The following is a 19,446-nucleotide window of genomic DNA, read 5'->3' on the forward strand; positions in this document are numbered from 1 at the left end:
AATCTAAATTTTATACTCAAGGTTTCTATAACTGAGGCTTCAAGCTTGTATCAGGATGTCCAAATAAGTTCATTAATTTTGAGATTTCGGGCCTCCCTCGTGGCGCAGCGGTTGAGTGCTGGGTTGCGAAGCTGCCGCAGCTCTGCAATGCCGGGTTCGATCCCCGGCTGCTCCCCGGCCACCGAGGAAGGGTCCCACATGGCACGCAGACCTCTCCTGCCGCCCGCTGCTCCCCTCAGCAGTGTACTTCGGTCCTTCTGCCTGCTCTGCTCCCCGCTCTGGATCTGGTGAATTCTCTCACCCTCCTGCACTTCTGACTGTTCCCAGTGCTTATACAAATAAATAAAAATAAATAAATCTTTTAAAAAAAATTTTGAGATTTCTCCTAACAAGTTTAAATTCATCAATATTCACATAATGACATATGAAACCTGTTAAACTGAAAATATCTTTATACTCACCCGGAAGCTTAAAGATGTCAGCCAATCATAATCAAATGCCACCCAAACACAATTTTCTAAGAAAATGACTTGGCTTGAATATGTCTGCAAGATAAATCAGACCATCAACATTCTATCATTCATATGAGAAATTTATATAAGTCACATTAAACACACCAGATCTGCTGGAAAATTAGAATAATTAAATGCTATAGGGAAAGAATTTTATTAGAGTAACAAAGACACTCTTGACATGCCAGGACTGCTTCCAAGACCCTATCCTGCTGACCCATGAGAAAAATGCAGATACAGGGGCCCAGAGGGTGTGGTGAGTCAATAGGCTCCCTGGAGTCCTTAGGGGTTAAAGAGGGAGAGCCCAAGATATCCAGGTTTAGCACAAGTGAATAGCTAGACCTGGAATTTTCCAGCATGCCAGAGAGGAGGCCAGATAACACATGAAGGTTGACTTTACGCTCTCTAATTTAAAATAAATTTAAGGAGAAAATAGAAATGCTTTAAAACATATGGATGGGGGCCTCCCCGGTGGCACAGCAGTTGAGCGCTGGGCTGCGAAGCTGCCCGCAGCCTCTGTAGCACCGGTTTGATCCCTGACTGCTGGCGAGGGTCCCACATGGTGCGCAGACCTCTCCTGCTGCTCCCGCTGCTCCCCTCAGCAGTGTATTTCGTTGGTCTGCCTGTTCTGTTCCCCGCTCTGGCTCTGGTGAATTCTCTCACCCTCCCGCGCTTCTGACTGTACCCAGTGCTTGTATAAATAAATAAATAAATAAACAAACAGACAAACAAACAAATAAATCTTTAAAAAATATATAGTATTTAAAAATAAATAAATAAATCTTTTTAAAAAATAAAACATATGGATGGTTTTGTGATGAAGATCAATAGCTTTCCTTCTCTCATGTTTCTCTATCCCCCACCCACAATGTCTGTTTTCAGTGATTTACGGTTATTTCCCTGTCTATACGGACCATCTTAAAAACAATTATTTAAAATTTTATAAGTTATTCATTGTCTTCTGCTTTGATAGCTCATTTATTCTACTCTCATCTTTTCTCATCCTTCTCTGAAATTTACAATACTGTTAACCTCTGTAGTTACCTCTGCAACCTCAGCCACTGTGCTTCAACCTCCATCTGTTGCTGCATCAAAACTTCGCACTTGACAAGAACATTTATTTTACACTCTCTCCTTCCCTTCATTTCTTTTTTCCTTTTACATTCTCCTGCCACTGATGTCCTCGCTTTTATATTATCATGTTGTTAACACCCTCTCACTCTTATAATCACCTTATTTTGTTAGAATCAACCATTACATTCCTTAGAAAGGTGTGTGGAAGGCAGAGTTTCTGAACTGCTATTTGAAAATAACTTTATTGGAACTTCACAGCATACTGATTCATACTTGATATAGAATTCTAGTTTCAAAGCCATGAGCTCAAGCTTCATTATTTTCTTTCCTCTATCTTTCTTGGATCTTTTGTTAGATATTGGGTCTTCTGGATCAATTCTCTGTAACATATTTCTTCTTACATCTGTCTCTGACTTTTGCTCTATGTTGGGGGAGCACATTTTCGATGTTGTGAAACTCGTGATTCATGGGACGTTCTTTTTAGGCCACAGTGGACTCCCCCAACCTCATTCCTTGGGTCTTTCCTAAGTTCTGTTCCTGATAATCCCTTTTAAACTTCTCACTCATAATTGTCACTCTAATTACAGTGATAGTAGATACAGAAGTCATTATTATTTTGAGTCTTCACATTTATTCTCTAGTAAATAAAATTTATTATTTGTTATTTTATTATTAGAGAATAAGAGTAATCCTCCTTTCTTTCCTGTTCTCTCCCTTAATTTCTCATGAAAATGTACATTCTCGCCTTGGAATATCATTATGCAACGTAAGATACTAAGCGCAGATTTTCCTATTTGTCAAAACATCGTGAGGTTGGCTTTCACAGTGCCATGCCTGGGCTTTGCATAGAATTTATTTTGTGGGGGCCTCCCTGGTGGCTCAAGGAGTTAAGGCACAACCTATGAAGCTATCCGCAGCCACTGCAGCACAAGTTCAATCCCCAGCCAGGGAGCTACCCTCATGGTGCAGCAGACCTCTCCTGTCTCACCCGCTGCTCCCCTCAGCCGTGTATTTCAGTCAGTCTGCCAGTTCTGTCTTTGGTGAATCCTCTCACCCTCTCACATAAATCTTTTTGAAAAAAGAATTTATTTTGTGAACTCGTTCCACAGCTGATTTCTATAACTTCTGTTGAATCTCAGAAAACAAAAATAACACAAGGTCATGCATTAAATAAGCCATTTAAAAAATCTCAAGTAACAAATGGAGAACGGGGTGAGGTTACTCATGTAGGAGTCTCTCAATCCAGAAAATGATAATTAACAATTCTGCAGTCAGCACTGTATTCAGATGAGTTGCTAATGAGCTCATTATTAATTGGTAGAATGCCCCCCAAATATTGCCTTGATAATCCAAATAGTTTTTGCTTTAATATATATCAACAAGCTTCTTTCTTTTGTTTTAAAAGTTTTATTTATTTATGCACACAAGAGCTGGGATACAAGCCAGAGATGGGGGAGGGTGAGAGGATTCACCAGAGACAGAGTGGGGAACAGAACAGGCAGACTGACTGAAAGACACTGCTGAGGGAGCAGCGGGCAAGACAGGAGAGGTCTGCTGCACCATGTGGGTAGCTCCCTGGCTGTGGGTAGCTCCCTGGCTGGCTGGGGATCAAACTCGTGCTGTAGTGGCTGTGGATTTTTTCGTAGTATAGTGCTTAACCCTTTGCACCACCAGGGAGGCCCCAAACTTCTTAATTTAATCTCTGCTGTTAACTCCTGTCACAGAATTTCCTGAGAAATTTCTTGCAGTAATGTTATCTTTTGTGCTAAATGGAAACTTTGCAGATGATAGACGCATCAAGCCTCCTATTTGCTGCAAGATCACTGGCATATTTAGTCTTACCAGTTTCTCCTGCCTGGTAATCAACCAAATCCTTCTGTCAGAACAGTGAATCCATTTTGTCAGACAGTGTATAAATGAAAAAGGATGGTGTTTTTTTTTTGAATGCCTTAACTATCCTGAGATGGCCAAAGGAAGATTGTGAGATAAGGGGGAAGGCTTCAGGTCTTAAAACTTGATCTCAGAATCTGGAATTAGAAGGCACCATTTCTTTGAAAAATTGTTTCTTAGCCTCTGTCTTTTCCCCCCAATTAATAGTTCACATAAGCTACTCTTATTGGGGCAAAAGTTTCACACGCCATTCTTAACAATCCGTGAAAACACATACAGATTGCAATTTTCAAAGTGACAGATGAGTGGATGTCTGTCTGTCATGCTTAGAAGTGATTGAGGGAAATCAGACCCTCAACACACATTGTTGTTCATTCCGCCTTATTTGATCTTTCATGACAGACTTTCAAAGAATGTACCTCTATATCAGGGTTTAAGAAGCACCGGTGGCAGAGATGTTATGCACAGCACTATGAAGCTATCCGCAGCCTCTGTAGCAGCCCAGTTCTTGTATGCATAAATAAATAAATCTTAAAAAAAAGGAAGCACAGAGGGGCATTCCAGGGGACTTGAGAAGCCATCGACTCCAATTGACCAATCGATTCATAAATTCCTCCTACAGTCTCCTTTTTACATGTGTCAAGGTTACTAATAGAGCAAATTTTTCTTGTGCTTAATATTTAGAAAAACTCCAAAATTACCTATTTTTACTGTATCTTGAATCTTAAATGATCCTAACATGTTAAGATACATTTAGTTTGCGTAGGATTTGGGCATGACTTATCTGTACTAATACCTCTATACATTTTTTAGTGAATTCTTTACATGAGTTGATATAGCTATTATTTATTTATTTTTAAAGATTTATTTATTTATGCATACAAGTGCTGGGGTACAGGCCAGAGATGCGGGGGATGAGAGGACTCACAAGAAACAGAGTGGGGAACAGAACAGGCAGATGTACTGAAATACACTGAGGGGAGCAGTGGGCAAGTCAGGAGAGGTCTGCTGCGCCATGTGGGTTGCAACCTGGCCGCCAGGGATGGAACTCGTGCTGCAATGGCTGCAGATAGCTTCACAGTGCTGTGCTTAACCCCTTGCAACCCCCAGGGAGGCCCTGACAGCTTTTAAAACATCATTAATTTTTACTCTAGTTGTAAGTGCACTGCTGATCTCTATAATGTTTTGAAGCACTCAGAGCAACTATAAGAAGCATTATTTTTATAATCCAGGAAAAAAGTAAGTTATGAAATCATTACCATTAGAAAAACAACATTTAAGCAAAAATGTTCATATTGTGTTGAATAATGTATGTTTGTCTGATTTCAAAACAAGATCTTTATCTGGTATATTGTCATATTTCTGTGTGTTAACACTAGTCTGATGAACAGAATACATTTCAACAGAGCAGAATGATACAGCCATAGGAATTACTAGGACTTCCGTGTCCTACTCTGTCTCTTGTCATAGCAGAAGAGTGCTTCAAACTCTTCAAGAAAATGCAAGCATAAAACCACAAACCTGTCAAACAAAACAAAACAAAACAAAACACCCACAAACCTGTCATAGGCCAAATCTCCATTTCACTGTAATATTGAATTCCATTTTGATTTATGCCCCTTTCTATCATTCAGCTTTCAACATCTTGGCCTTGGGAATTTCTGGGTCTCAGAAAAGAATTGGCAATGGCCTGTTGTCATTTTTTTAAGAAAGATTTATTTATTTATGCATACAAGAACTGGGGTAAAGGCCAGAGGTGGGGGGGGGGTGAGAGGATCCACCAGAGACAGAATGGGGAGCAGAACAGGTAGACTGACTGAAACACACTGCTGAAGGGAGCAGCGGGCAAGTCAGGAGAGGTCTGCTGCACCATATGGGCAGCTCCCTGCCTGGGTGGGACAGCTGGGACAGCTTCATAGGGCTGTGCTTAACCCCTTGCGCCACCAGGGAGGCCCTGTTGTCATTCTTTTGTGTTAACACTAATCTCATGAACAGGATGCATGTCAATAAAACGGAATATAGTATCAGGAATAGTATATAGTATTAGGAATTAGTATTAGGTATATAGTATTAGTAGTACAGTATTAGTATTAGGAATTATTAGTATTAGTATTCCTAATATTAGTATTAGGAATTAGTATTAGAATGTAGTATCAGGAATTATTAGGACTCCTGAACTTTCAAAGGAGTCTTCTGTGTTACATCTTGGATCATTCTTTGCCTCTCAGTAATCTCTTAGAGATTGTTGTCAATGCTTTTAAGAAAGAGGAGGAGTAGAGAGCGAGCAAACAAATGTGCCACAAGGTTCTTTTGAGACCAGTCTTTAGCCATGTCCTGGGCCCATTTATGAAGCAGTCTTTGCTCTTGGGGCTTGATGGCACTCAGAGTGGCAATCCTAGAGCTTTGATTTCAAGAGAGAGAAGTTACAGTTATAGGAATTGGCTTAATGGACTGGTTTTTTTTAAAAAAAGATTTATTTATGTATACAAGAGCTGGGGTACAGGCCAGAGATGGGGGGTGAGAGGATTCAGCAGAGACAGAGTGGGGAACAGAAGAGGCAGACTGACTGAAATGCACTGCTGAGGGGAACAGCTGGTGAGACAGGAGAGGTCTGCTGCGCCATGTGGGTAGCTTCCTGCCCGGGGATGGAATTCGTGCTGCAGTGGCTGCGGATAGCTCATAGTGCGGTGCTTAACCCCTTGCGCCACCACAGAGGCCCTTTATGGACTGTTTTTTGATGCCACTGTCCTGGTGATCATGGGGAGTCTCTGAATCTAGGATGGTGGGATTATTTTGTTGTTGGCTATTATCAGTGGAGCCCCTAGATTTTAGTTCTGTGAATAGTAGCACCAAAAAAAAAAAAAATTAGTATTTGTTGCATACTTGGTATTTTCAGCCAACATGTGAACAGTATTAGATTCTCACCGCTACCTGGTGAGTTGACTGCTAATTGTCACTGCATAGATGTAAGTTATAGAAACCAAAGCTTAAAACGTCTCACTTCTTGCTCATCCACTGGAGCTTGGATTCAAACCCAGGCAACTGGACTCAAGAGCACATGCTCTTATTTTTTGACCTGTTGTCGTATCTTCTGCCACAGTGCAATGCTTGAGAGAACTTTTATAAATAAGTCTGAGAAGTTTCTAAATATTTTAGTTTCGTATTGTTATGAAACCTGCCCTGCAAGGTTATGAAACCTGCCCTGCAAGGAAGGGTAAAAGAAGTTCTTCAGGGAGAAGGAAAATGATTTAAGTAGAACATCATATCTACATAAAAAGGTAAAAGTATTGGGGAAAAAAATGAAGATAAAATAAAATCTTTCAATTTAATAATTTAATAGGTAAAGTGATTATAGCATCTGGATAAGTGAGACTATATGAGTGAGACTTCATTATAGTAAAGAAAGGGAGCATGAACCTGGGACTACTCTGTATAAGGTACCAATGCTACCCATGAAACAGGTGAAATTAGATTAGCTGTGAATGTGTGTATGTATGTATGTAAACTCTAAGGGAATCACTAAGTTTTCTCTTGAAATACTGCTCATGTAAGAGATGAAATGGAATCCTAAAAGGAGATAAATTAGACCGGAAGGAACAAAAGAATAAGATAAATTAATAGAAAATGGTTACTAACATATTAGAGATAAATCTGTCTATATCAATAATCACCTTAAACATAAATGGTCTAAATAGATCAGTTAAAAAAACATAGATCATCAGCGGGTGAACAGCAAGAACCAGCTATGTCTTGTTTATGAGAAACCCACTTAAAATGTCAATATTCACGTAGCTCATAAGTAGAGAGAGGGAGAAATATACTAAACCAAAAATATCTGGAGTAGCTATTATTTTCAGGCAAAGCAGACTTTAGAACAAGGAAAAAAAATTAGAGATAAAGGGGGGCATTGCATAATGTTAAAAAGGAGTTAATTCTCTCAGAAGACATAACAAACCTTAATGTTCTTGCACCTAACTACAGTGTGTTAAAATATGTGAGGCTAATTCTAATAGAACTTCCAGGACAAATAGACAACTCTACTATTGCAATGGGCAACTTCAATACTCTTCTTTCATTAATTGATAGATCAAGCAGGCAGAAAATCAGTAAGGGCATAGTTGACCTGCAAAACACCATCAATCAACTTGAACTAATTGACATTTATAGATTGCTTCATAAAACAGCAGAGCACATATTCTCAAACTCCCACGGAATATTCACCAACATATATCACACCCTGGGTCACAGAAAACACATAAACAAATTTAAAAGAATAGAAGTTTTGAGTCTTATAAAGTATGTTCTTGGGTCACATTAAGATTAAACTAAAACTTAGTAACAAAAAGATAGCTGGAATGTCCCAAAGTATTTGGAGATTAAGCAACACATTTTTAAATATCATATGGATCAAAGTCTCAAGAAAAATTGGAGGATAAATCAGTGAAATTAAAAATAGGAAAATAATAGAGAAAATCAACAAAACTAAAATCTGGTTATTTGAAAAAAGCGATAAAATTGATAAACCTCTAGGCAAGGATTACCTTTTATCAAATGATAATGAAAGACAGGAAACACATTACTAATAACAGAAATGAAAGAGAACCCTTCACTGCTGATCAGATTACATTAAATCTAAAACTTTCGATACTACAGTCTATTCAGAACAAAATTTTCTAAATGATTAATGATTAGAAGTTTAGTGAATTGTGCTGGTTTCTGTGCAGATGAACAAGAGCACGCAAAGGATGAACTCGCTGGGGTTCTTGTGAGTTTAGAGATCACTCTCAGGCTGTTATGGCTTCAGTGAATAGTGGGACAAAGAGCTTGCCTTAGCCAGGCCTGTGATTGTGGCTCACCAGTCTCGGGAACATTGTTGAATTAACATACCCATTAACATACTCATTCAAAAGAATGGAGGCAAAATTTGTGATGGTTGAAACCAACTTGTCTTGTATTTTCAGTTAAGGAAAAATGGACCTTGGTGGTAAGTTTCAAGGCACAAAGATTGGATATAATGATAACAATCCTAATAGCAATGTATACTTAATGTTTCTTAAACTGCCTTATACCAGGGTCCTCCCAGCAAAAAAAGAAAGTAAATTTTGAATGACTTTTTAAATTTACATTAAGAATGACTCACCTGAGACAAACATCATGAGTACATGCAATTTCAGGTGCTGCATTTCTATCCCAAACCTCTGTGTCTGAATCACTGGGCTGCTTGTCTAGCTCCTGGAGAAGAGAAATCCCTTATTTGGCTTTTACTAGGAATCTCCAGCTCCCTGTTTTCAGAACGTAGATTCACATGGATCAGAAAGGAGTGTAGGTGACTATCAAGAGGTTTAGGCAGGAAGAGAAGAAAGACTCAGACCAATTGCCACCACACTTCCTTATTGGTACCGGGATTTGGGGAGAGAAGAGGTAAATAATGGCGGGGGCGGAGGGAGGGGGCACGGTATACAGCTGGAATCAGATATTTGGGGAGGAGATCCCAAGTGTGTTGTCACCTGAATTACTGCTGCCAAGGGTCATCGGAATCATACGCTTTTAAAAAATTCGTACCAAATACTACTGAATATTTTATTGTTTCTTTTCTGCTTGGACAGCAGCTTTGATAGATAAGCTACACCCATTTTTTTGCTTATAAGATCCTGTGGTTTGTTCCCATAGAGAGAGAACCAGGTGTCACTGGAACAAAATAATGCTCACAAGCCCCAAAGGGCATCACCTCTGCGATTGACTGCATTGTGCCTGCAAATTCCTGTGTTGAAGCCTCAGAGCCTAGTGTGACTCTACCAGGCAATAGGCCTTTTGGCGGGAATTAGGTTTCACTAAGGTCGAGAGGATGGTGTCCTATTCAGATAAGATTGGGGGTCAGAGGAGGAGTGAGGAGAGGCGCAGGGGAAGGAGGGGAAACGTGGGAAGAGAGGAGGGCGGGGAGAGGGATCGAATTTCCAGGAAAGGTCACGTGAGGACACAGGAAGGTGGCCATCTGCAAGCCTGGAAGAAAGACCTCACCAGACGCCAAGATCCGCTTCGTGAACTGTGAGAAAATACGTTTCAGTTTTTTTTTTTAAGCCACCCAGTCTTTAGTATTTGTTCTGGTAGCCTGAACCAGCTAAGACACTCTCTATCCTCCTTACTCTGGCCAGGGAGGCTCCGTGGGGGCAGTAGCTAGAGTCTTGCTACAAGTAAAACAGATAAAAAATTTCCCTGTGTGGAAGTTTGGCATTTACAATTGTTTAAAGGGCAATTTGGCTTGTCTCTGTGTTTTTGTAGCAGAAAGGCTTTTCACATAATAATTCAACTCTGCGGCTGACTCTAATCTCGATTGCAGGGTGGAGTTTGCATCCTTTGCTTGTGATTTACATGGCCTGACACCTAATGTAATGACTTGCACTGCAAGGGCCATTGCCGCGTCTGTGCAGCCCCAATCTGTCACTGGCAACATTCTGAGAGCTGGGGTACCCCCCATTCAATCAAGAAACTAGTGCTGTGTGTAATTAATTATATCCCTTTGCCCCAACCCCACCAACTGCTACACACATCTCTTAAAAACTCAGTGAAAGCAGTATTTTCCCCGCACCCTCCCCCTGCCTTTTCAGTAAATGCAAACTTGGCTGTGCAATCAATCATTGAAACTTTAGGCTTGCTCTTTCATTTCAAGTATTCATGACCATGTTCTTGTTGAGAATTTCAGATGCATTTCATTAGTGATGGGGTGATGCTGAGATGAGAATGTGGCTGTTAAAATGTGATGTTGGGGTTCAGTGGGGGGGTCTTTGGGCTACTTCTGAGATAAGTTCCAGCAGTTTCCCCTTTCAGGGGCCAACAGCCAGTTTACTAAGGAAAAGATATTTGCATGGAGTCAAACAGGCCAAGGCTGCATTTTAAAAGGAGAAAAGGGCCAGAGAGGTACCTGCAGAGACACAGGTGGGCTGAGAGCTGCTGCTGCTTTTCAAAGGGAAAGATTTGCTAAAAGAGGCACCCCCAAAGACCTAGGCGCGCAGCCTTGGGATAAGAAGGACTCTGCCAGAGCAGTGGTTGTTTTTCTATAGTGTTCTTTTGGGGGTTCATTCCTTTGTGGACCAACAATCTCCATTTCTATAGCAGTCAGCGCTTTCGGAGTTCCTGAGCCCTAAGGATTTCCATCTCCATAGCCGGTTTAATGACTATGTTAATCATTTCTACCCCTTTCTAGCCTGCCTCCCCCCTCTACTTTCTGGCCTCGTGAAGCCTCCATCCCAAATTTTGTGCTGTAAGCCTCCATCAATTGGTACCTGAGCTCCCTAACTAGCTCCTGTACTTCGGGATCATCTCTTGCTGGGGTTTCAGCCATGTGAATGTAAACAGCAGCTGCTGTGTTTGTCTTCTGAGTCCAGCAAATGTTTTAACTGATAAATAGCACCTGTAATTTTATTGTCCACCTTGCAGTTCAATGACAGTACCTAAGAACCAGTTATTTTGTGGGCTAAGGTTTGATATGATTATTTAGGTTGTATCGTTAGGCATTATTACACCAAATAATTTATCCCAGTAGACGGTCTTCATTTTTCAAGTCACTTAGATTTTGAGTGACTGATAAATTAAGAGAAAGAGGTTCATTATGGGCAGTGAGAAGAAAAAAGTGCACCAGAAGCTTGGAAAAGAACAGAATCTTAAAACCAGCTAAGCCCATAATGCAGTCTAGTGAATTGTTAAGATGCTATTATTATGTTAAGAAGTTCTCTGCTTTCCTATAAAGGTCTCTGGGAGTATTTTCTGTTGGCCATTAAGGCAGCTCGAGGCAAACCAGACAGCAATTGTGACTTGAATGCTTGTGCTGTAGAACTATTATGTGGACCCGTTTCAGTTTAGGTACGGAAAATGACGGTGCCTCGGTGCTGTATGCATCGTTAAAACCCAGAAGGGAAAATGTAAAGTGAGTGGAAGAGGGTAGGAAAAAATCCATTGGCACTCTGAGACCAATGGCACTCCCACCTGGCCAGCCCCATCTGTAGTTAAAGAATTAAATGCTGGCTAGAGGACCTTGAATGAGTCACTTCTTTTGAATTTCTGGAAGGCTGTTAACCTCTTGCCCTTATGTTAGGAAGCGTAGCCCCTGGAAAGGACCAAACTCTCTACACCAGCAAGTAGAAATCAGAATGAGGAGTTTATGCAGGAGATTTTAGTTACAGAAATAATTTTAGTTACTGAAATAACGAAGTGCTCTTCACCCAAACTCTCTTCTCCAACCCTACGGACTCCTTGGACCTTGGACATTTGTGCTGCGCCTCACCCTGGGGTGCTCCCCCTCACTTAATGAGTGCCCTGGGACGGAGGAGGCTCTGTGCTTAGGTTCTACTCTTGGCTTCAGATTCTTAAATCTTCCCTTATCTGAAAAACTTGGCTGTGAGGTTAAGGACTCTTTATTTTCCATCAGGAGCTAGGACTCTTTTGCTTGTGCATTCTTTTTCTTATTTTTTTTTTATTTTATACATTTTTACATCATTTTTCATTTTTGCACAATGTATGCATTTTCATCTTGTTTGTAGTCCCCATACAATTCCCACTCTCCCCCCCCCCCGTTTTGATCCTACTCCCTCCTTCGCCCCCCTGTAGTGTGTCTCTGGTTTATAGTTCTTGTTGATTTTGATTTTTACTTTATTATAATTAGTTTTTTTGCTGGTCCCTTATTTATGCTTGTGCATTTTTTTAAAAAAGATTTATTTATGCATACAAGAGCTGGGGTGTAGGCCAGAGGTGTGGGGGGGGGGTGAGAGGATTCACCAGAGACAGAGTGGGGAGCAGAACAGGTGGGTCTACTGAAATCCACTGCTGAGGGGAGCAGCAGGCGAGAGAGGAGAGGTCTGCTGCACACTGTAGGTTAGCTCACTGGCCAGGATTGAACTCGTGCTGCAGTGGCTGCCGATAGCTTGATAGCACTGAGACTTTAACCCCTGCACAGGGAAGCCCTTTTCTTTGTGCATTTACCCGTCTCAGGTTCCTGCTCTGGCCCCCTGGCATGTGGAGGGAGGCGGGACTTACTGCCAGAGCATTGACCTGGCCCATCACGTTTCACATGAAAAGATAAATTCCACTTGCTTTTTTGCTTGTCCCAAGTTGGAATGTTATATAATAAATAGCAGAAAGTGTTAGCTCTCCAGATGTTTTTCTATGCATATTTTTAAAGCAACATGCATGCATACTATAGTCATAGGTGATATCCTGCTTTCTTAACATACCCATGTCAGGGGGTCTTCTTATTGCGCATACTCATTCTGAACCAAGTACTGTACACCTGGTATATTAGTGGAGTCACTTTCCATTGTACAGTAGTGGAGTCATTTTCAATCAAGTGTCAGAAAAAGAACCCATTCCAATAACTTTTAACCTAGAAAATAACATTTATGGTATGTTGCTGAGAAAGCCTGTGGTGCACTTAGTTTCACATAGAATATTCTCTTTGTTTCTATGTCTTAGCGCTGCTTTCTCTAAGTCATGCCCCTTCCCTGACACAGAAAGGCTCTCTGGATGCAGCAAGAGGAGCCGGCTACCAGTGCTCCCCTTTTCTGTATTGTAAGGAGTGATGCTTTGTCTTCAGGGGTTCTCATTGTTCTCACGTGGCATGTGTGCATCGTTGGCACCAGTCTTTGACTTGTCCTGGGTTGCTTTGATCGGCCGGCTGTGCTCGGCTTGCCTGCCCACTGACAACATCCACAGTGGTGCACTAACTCTAGTCCCAGTCCTCTCCGCTCACACTGGAGCTGAAAGGCACGTGGCAGGCTCCCCCTTTTGTTAGGGGGAAAAGGATGTCCTAAAGCTGATTCCATACAGGCTTTGTGGACTCCACCCCTACCCCAGGCCAAAGCCAAAGACACTGGGAACTCCAAATCCCATCCCCACCAAAGGGAAGGTAGCTGGGACCTGGGGGTGGGGTTAAGCAGCCAGGTTGGTATAAAGCCAGACACTTGGGCTTTGGGGGGTCCCCCATTTTGGCTCTCCACCAGCTCGCAGCGTACGGCCAGCTCTGAGAGTGACTTTGGGTTTCCAGGTCGTTGGATCGGGTAGGACGCATTAAAGACTTTATTTCCCTATTTTCTCCCTGAGTTGTACATTTTCCTTATTTCCTTTTCCCTTGTAAATAAACCTTTTATTAACCTTTTGTGTGTGCCTGTAGTAGAGTAAAGACAATCAGACTGATATTTCCAGTGATCAGTTGTGGAGGGATTTCTTTCCCAGATACTTGTTATGTGCAGTCTTTAACAGGAATGAACACAAAATTTTACATTTTTGCACCTTTTGGTAGTTTCAGACACATTGACTCCCTTTCCTGCGTTTAAATTCAGCTCTTCAAATGGTTCTGAAACCCATTGGCACCCACTGAATCTGTCGGTCACACATGTGGAATTAGATGCATTTATGATCTGAATGTCATGACCATCCCACCCAGGTGTGCTGCCTGAGCTCCCTAGATATTGTCTTCTGCAATATCTTTTGAACTCAGACTGTCCTAAAACATTTTTTCATCATCCTCCATCTCTAGGACCACACCTTGGACTCACTAGTTCTCCGTATCATAGTGGCTCATGGAACCAAACTCCACCCAGAGGGGCAGTAAGCTTCCTGCAGTGTGCTTCCAACTCGCTCAAAGCCATTCCTTATTGCTGCTGATCACTCATTTCTACAATGTTATCTGTTCTGATCATTTCATCACTGACTGTCAAAATTCCACTATTTCAGACTAAAAGAGAAAGTTAAAAAGCCAGGGAACTGTTTAATAGAAAGGTACCTCCAGTGGCTTAAACAAGTAGGCATTTAATTATTTTAGTTATTTTTCTACTCCTGGTATAGGAGCTCCAGATCATTAAGGATCAATGCTCTTGCCTTCTTTCATTTTCCTCTGCCATCCTGAACTTGTTAGCCTTCCAATTCAACAATCTAATACTGCTTTTCTTCTTCCAAACTCTGGGCTTTAAACTCATGGTATTTTATATCCAGCAGACCTGGGTTTTCAATTGCAAGTAACAATGCAGAATTATAGTACCTTAAATAAATATGATGGTTATTGCAGTAGCTCAATGACATCTTCAAGGAACTATGCTCTTAAGAAATATTTTCCTTCTTCAATTGTGGTTATATTTCATCTTCATACTTTCATCTTCATGTCTCTTGGAATTAATAAGGCTTCTTTATTGCAGTGTTCATCTTCTTATCTCATGAGACAGGAAGGCTTCCTTATTCTTGCTGTCATATTTGCATTCAATTGGTGAAAATGGAAAGAGTATTGAATGGCAAAAAGGGTCTTTCTAGGCATATCTTTATCAGGTAAACAGATGCACTAAACTCCTGCTGCGGTCAAATATACTCTGGAAGTGGGGGGTTGGGTAGGGAGGTGTTGTAGAGGGGCATTTGGTCAGTCAACTTACAGTATGTGCCACATAGAAGTAGATATCAAAGTAGTTTCCAGAACTGACAACATGTTAAGCTGTGCCTGCAATCTCCTCAGTTTATAGATCAGTGCTGTCTTAAATGGTAGCTAATTGCCATTTGTAGTTATTAAAATTACATACAATGAAAAACTGAGATCATCAATTTTTCGCCACATTCGGATGTTCAATAGTCACCTGGGGCTGGTGGACATCATGTTAGACCACACAGACCTAGTACATTTCCAGAAAGTTCTATTGCTCAGTGCTGGACTAGAAGACGAGAGGGTCAGTGAAGGGGAGGGTGAGTTCCCAGTTTACACAGTTGGCTAGTAGTGAAGTAGAGACCAGGCACCCACTCTTATGATGTTAAGATCAAGATTCTTTTAAACAGTTTGTGTGGTTTTCCATATATTTCCGTCTTGTGCTTAATACTGCTTCTTATTTTCAAGAAATTAGGCCTAAATTTTCTTATTCTTCTACGCTCTAGTGTATATCAATGGCTGAAAATGCTGCTGTGGGTAACCTGAGGTGTTTTCCTGTGTGATGTGTTGAGCCGCTTTACAATAAGGCTTAAATGTGCCTGAAGAAGTCAGTTAAGAGTAGATAAGGATTCTGTTGAGGAAGAGGAAATCTGTTTTAGCTTTAATTCTGTTTTGCTTTCTGTGGTGGCTAAAAGGCATTGCCCCTTTAAGAAACCTTTGGTAAAATCACCTGCTTCTGAGGTGGCTAGAGGCACAGAATGTATATCTTTTAAAAAGCTTTAAGATCCTGGTCTGGAGAAGGGCTACATTGAAAGAGAAAGGGGCAGAAGCTAAGATGTTGGTAGGAGTAGCAAAGAGGAGATAGGCTGTTATCACTGAGATTCTACGTAATAGCTAAGTAGAAATAGAAACACCTGGTTTAAAGCTGAGGCAGTAGCCTTGGATGATAGATGAACACAAGAAAAAAAAGGCATTCAGTAAAGAGAAAAACAGGAAATATTAGAATTAAGAGATAAGAATACCATGCGCTTGAATTTCTTCATAAACATTATTTAACTGTGCTATTCCACAAAAAGTAAATGGAAAATATTAAATTAATTGTTTTATTATCTATCTAAAAGTATACAAAGTACACAGGCACATTATCTGGTTTATTTCCATCATTCTTGATTTCTTAATATAAATTAAGTGGGTTTGCCTGTGCTGCTTCAATTAGCAATCATTCATCACCCTGTGGTTATAGACAGAAGTAAAAGTTAGTATGAAAAGCAAACCTCTCCCTTGGGTAGCGGGTCTTCATTTGAAACCCCCTTTTTATCATGAAAAAAAAAAAAACATTAACACTGAAAAACAAATGCTTGGTAACAGTCCACTCAAGTGCATTCCTTGAGATATATCCTTCCATCCCCTGGCGGGCTCAGTCTCTGTGCATGTTTTTCAAGCCCTCAACATGGAAGTGAGTAATCAGCCTAAATTATCATTAAGTTGAGAAGGAACTTGGATCATTCTAGATATGTGCTTAGTCTGTTTTCACACATCCAAATGGATGCAAATGCAAATGGAAATCCTCATTGAGTCTTGAAAAAATACCACACAGGTAATCAGTTCAGAATCTTAGTTCTGGTCTTGTGAGGATATGTGCTTGGACAGCGGGACAGCGTATGTACTGATATTTAAGGAATATAAGGGAAGTTGTGCTCTCCAGAGAATCATTTATCCATGGGCGCTTTTTTCCCCCTCATTTGGAAACGAGGAACTTGGGCATTATTTTTGTGGGACCCATTTCATGATTCTGTATGGGAAATACACCTGCCTCAGTATTTGGAAATGGATAAATGTGTCAGCCCCGGGCACAAATGAAAAAATGCACTGGGAATTGCTGAAAATAACTGCAGAAGGAGATGCCCAATACGATACATTGTCTCTTTCAGTGAGAAAATTGCAAGTTCCCAAGAAAATTCTCCTGAATGCTGACCTTCGTCAGGAGGCACTGAGGTAAATCAATGTATTATTGATCGACCTGCTGTCAGGAATCTATTTTTCTTTCCTTCTTTCTATCTCTATACCTTTATGGTGAGTAGTAAGTCCAGCAGAAGCTTACACAGTTACCAGCAACTCGGAGAAAAGTAACATAGGTTGTTCCCCAAATTCCAAAGGTGTTTTACTTATTGAACAGAAACAAGTAGACTCTAAAGAAAAGAAAGCAATTGTTTCACTTTAGTGTTGGCTTTAAATTAGCCTCTGCTCTAGGGTATGTGGCCTCTTGTCACATGTGCTCTGGTGTGTCCAGTCACAGACATGGAAAAGTAAAATCCATAAAAATATGGCTATAAAAACAATCAAATCCAAATCCCTTCAAAGTCAGCCCTAAAGTATTTACCTTATGCCTGCCAAAGCCAAATTAACCCATTATTTCACCCCATGCATTACCTGATTTAATATTTATGGGGGTGGGATGTTGAATATTGGCTCTCCAAAATATTACCAGAGTGCTCTGTTGCCAAGACAAAGCTAATTGAATTTGTTGCTTACCACTGTAAGGGAGAACTTTGGTGCTGACAGAGTCTAATAACATTCTAGGAGAGGAAAGGAGAGGCTGGGATGTCGAGACTTTGAAGTCTCCTAGTGGGAGGGTGCAGCTTGATTCGGAATGGGTAAAGATCATGATCTAATAGCTAGTATCACGAGGTGGGCATAGCAAAACAGGAATTTGGCGGCAAGATTTTTCAAGAAGTCCTTAGGCCTATATTGTCACTTGATGCCTCCTTTTAAAGACTTGCTGGAATGAACAATAAAGGTGTTTACAATTTACATGTTCCTGGGCAAATGTCTCCAAACATAAAGTCATGTTAGTGGCTATCGGGGGACATATACACATGTTAATAGAAGAGTAGGCTGTCTGAGACACACAATTTTGGTTCTCAGCACGTGTGAATTGGGCGAACATGTAGGTCCTGCTGGTCTCCAGGTGTGTGTATTGCAAAGTTCACAGAGATAGGAAGCAGGAGTTGAGAGGAGAGAGATACTAGGTTGAGAGACGAAACGATGGACAGAATTATGAAGGATTAACAGTGAGCTGGAGGCCCTGATCACGGACTATAGGCTTAGAGCGCTGGAGTGCTAACCTAGGGTGCTAACCTCCACTGCTTACTAGTCACGGTGTAATGCCAGGAAGGCACAGAGCTGGTTCTCTATGATCCGAGCCGACCGGGTAAAGGAAAGTCCTGAAGCCCTTGGAGGCTTTCTCGGGCTTTTATTGAGCTTTTACATGTAGTGCAGCAACCAGGTACACGGCAGAGGTACCGGGGGGGGGGGGGGGGGGGCCAGGAGGCCAAGAGGCCTCCAAGCCTCCGGCAAGTCTTCACTCAGGGCTTCTTTCTCCCCTTCTCTCTCCTGCCTCTCTCTTCTGCTGCTGCTTCTCTTGGCAGATATCTCAATACTGCTTTCCTGGCCCGCAGAAGTAAACAACACAACTTGTAACAATGTGACAAATGGCAGGAGGGCAGAAAAGCCTGAAAACCATTTACCCTACGCACAGCTTCCCTTCTTTAAAAGTTCATTCAGGGCACGGAAACACATTCGGGTTTTGTCAGGGTTCTGTGCAGAATGTATGGAAGCAAGGTCGTTGCATGCGGCTCCGCTCCCTGTTTTTGAAGGCTCCTGTGCCCTCTGCAGTCAGGTGTTTCCTTCTGTGTGCCTCTTTTAAACAAACGTAGCTCAGAACTTGGAGCCAGCTTTACTTGGGGGATGACCACCATTTTAGCAGTCCTCAAACGTCATCAGGGAAAGAAGAGGACTGAGGTGGTTTGTTGGAGTCTTAGAGACTCTCTTCAAGGATGCAAGACCAGAGCAGCTGTTCATTTCCTTATTCCAGCTTTATGAGTTTCTTTTTCTTCCAGAATGAGCTGAGAGTAGAGCTCCGTGATCAGTGAGACATCTCAGAAGCAGGAGCTGCAAAGTTCCAGATAAGGACGTGGAAGCACTGATTGTGAGTTTCTTTGATTTTAGAGCGTGCGCGCTCTCTCTTGCTCTCTCTCTCTCTCTCTCATACATGCATGAGCTTGTGCTTTTTTAAAAATGGCAGCAGAGATCTGGTGTACAGAATGAGAGATGAGGGACCACATAAGTAGGAAGGAAGTAGGAGAATCACTTTTTAGGGGTTAGAGGTATGATTTAGGTTTTGAGAAGACATTCTTAAGGATATTTCAGGAAATGTTTGTGTTTGTCCTATTCAGGGACCTGATCCTTCAGATAAGAGAGATGGATGTTTTGAAGGCGCTGTTAGGGATTTTCATTCCAGTACTTCTGGCATTGAATCTATTTTCAAGTTCGTTTTCTCAAAAAGTGTCTATGTAAAGCTCCCTCACAGCTCTTTCTAGACCTGTGTCATATGTATTCTGGACCAAGCTGAAGATACATTGAATGACTGCCCTCCTTACCATGGAAACGAAAATGCTATAGCTCCCCCTTGTGTCCTGTGAGGCCAAAACATCCCTGATTGAGCCAGAGCAGCAGAATCTACTCCATTTAGATCTTAAAAGGATAGTCTTAAAGTTTTGCGGGGAGGGCCTCCCTGGT

General features: G+C 41.4%; 1 protein-coding gene across 4 annotated transcripts in view; it reads left to right on the forward strand.

The window, feature by feature from the left end:
- Positions 1-19,446, forward strand: part of USP26 (ubiquitin specific peptidase 26) — a 39,010-nt gene that overhangs the window by 8,397 nt on the left and 11,167 nt on the right. For 2 of the 4 annotated variants that reach the window (XR_005125430.2, XM_037511922.2), the window contains exons 1-3: positions 9,452-9,521; positions 16,800-16,863; positions 18,768-18,856. The gene's annotated coding sequence lies outside the window, so the exon portion shown is untranslated. Of the gene's footprint in view, positions 1-9,451; positions 9,522-16,799; positions 16,864-18,767; positions 18,857-19,446 lie in introns of those variants that run through there. The other 2 variants (XM_054695551.1, XM_037511923.2) reach the window with 1 other exon arrangement.

This window comes from Talpa occidentalis, unplaced genomic scaffold, assembly GCF_014898055.3.
Source record: "Talpa occidentalis isolate TD23 unplaced genomic scaffold, MPIMG_talOcc4v2.1 talOcc4.15, whole genome shotgun sequence".
NCBI classification, from domain to species: Eukaryota; Metazoa; Chordata; class Mammalia; order Eulipotyphla; family Talpidae; genus Talpa; species Talpa occidentalis.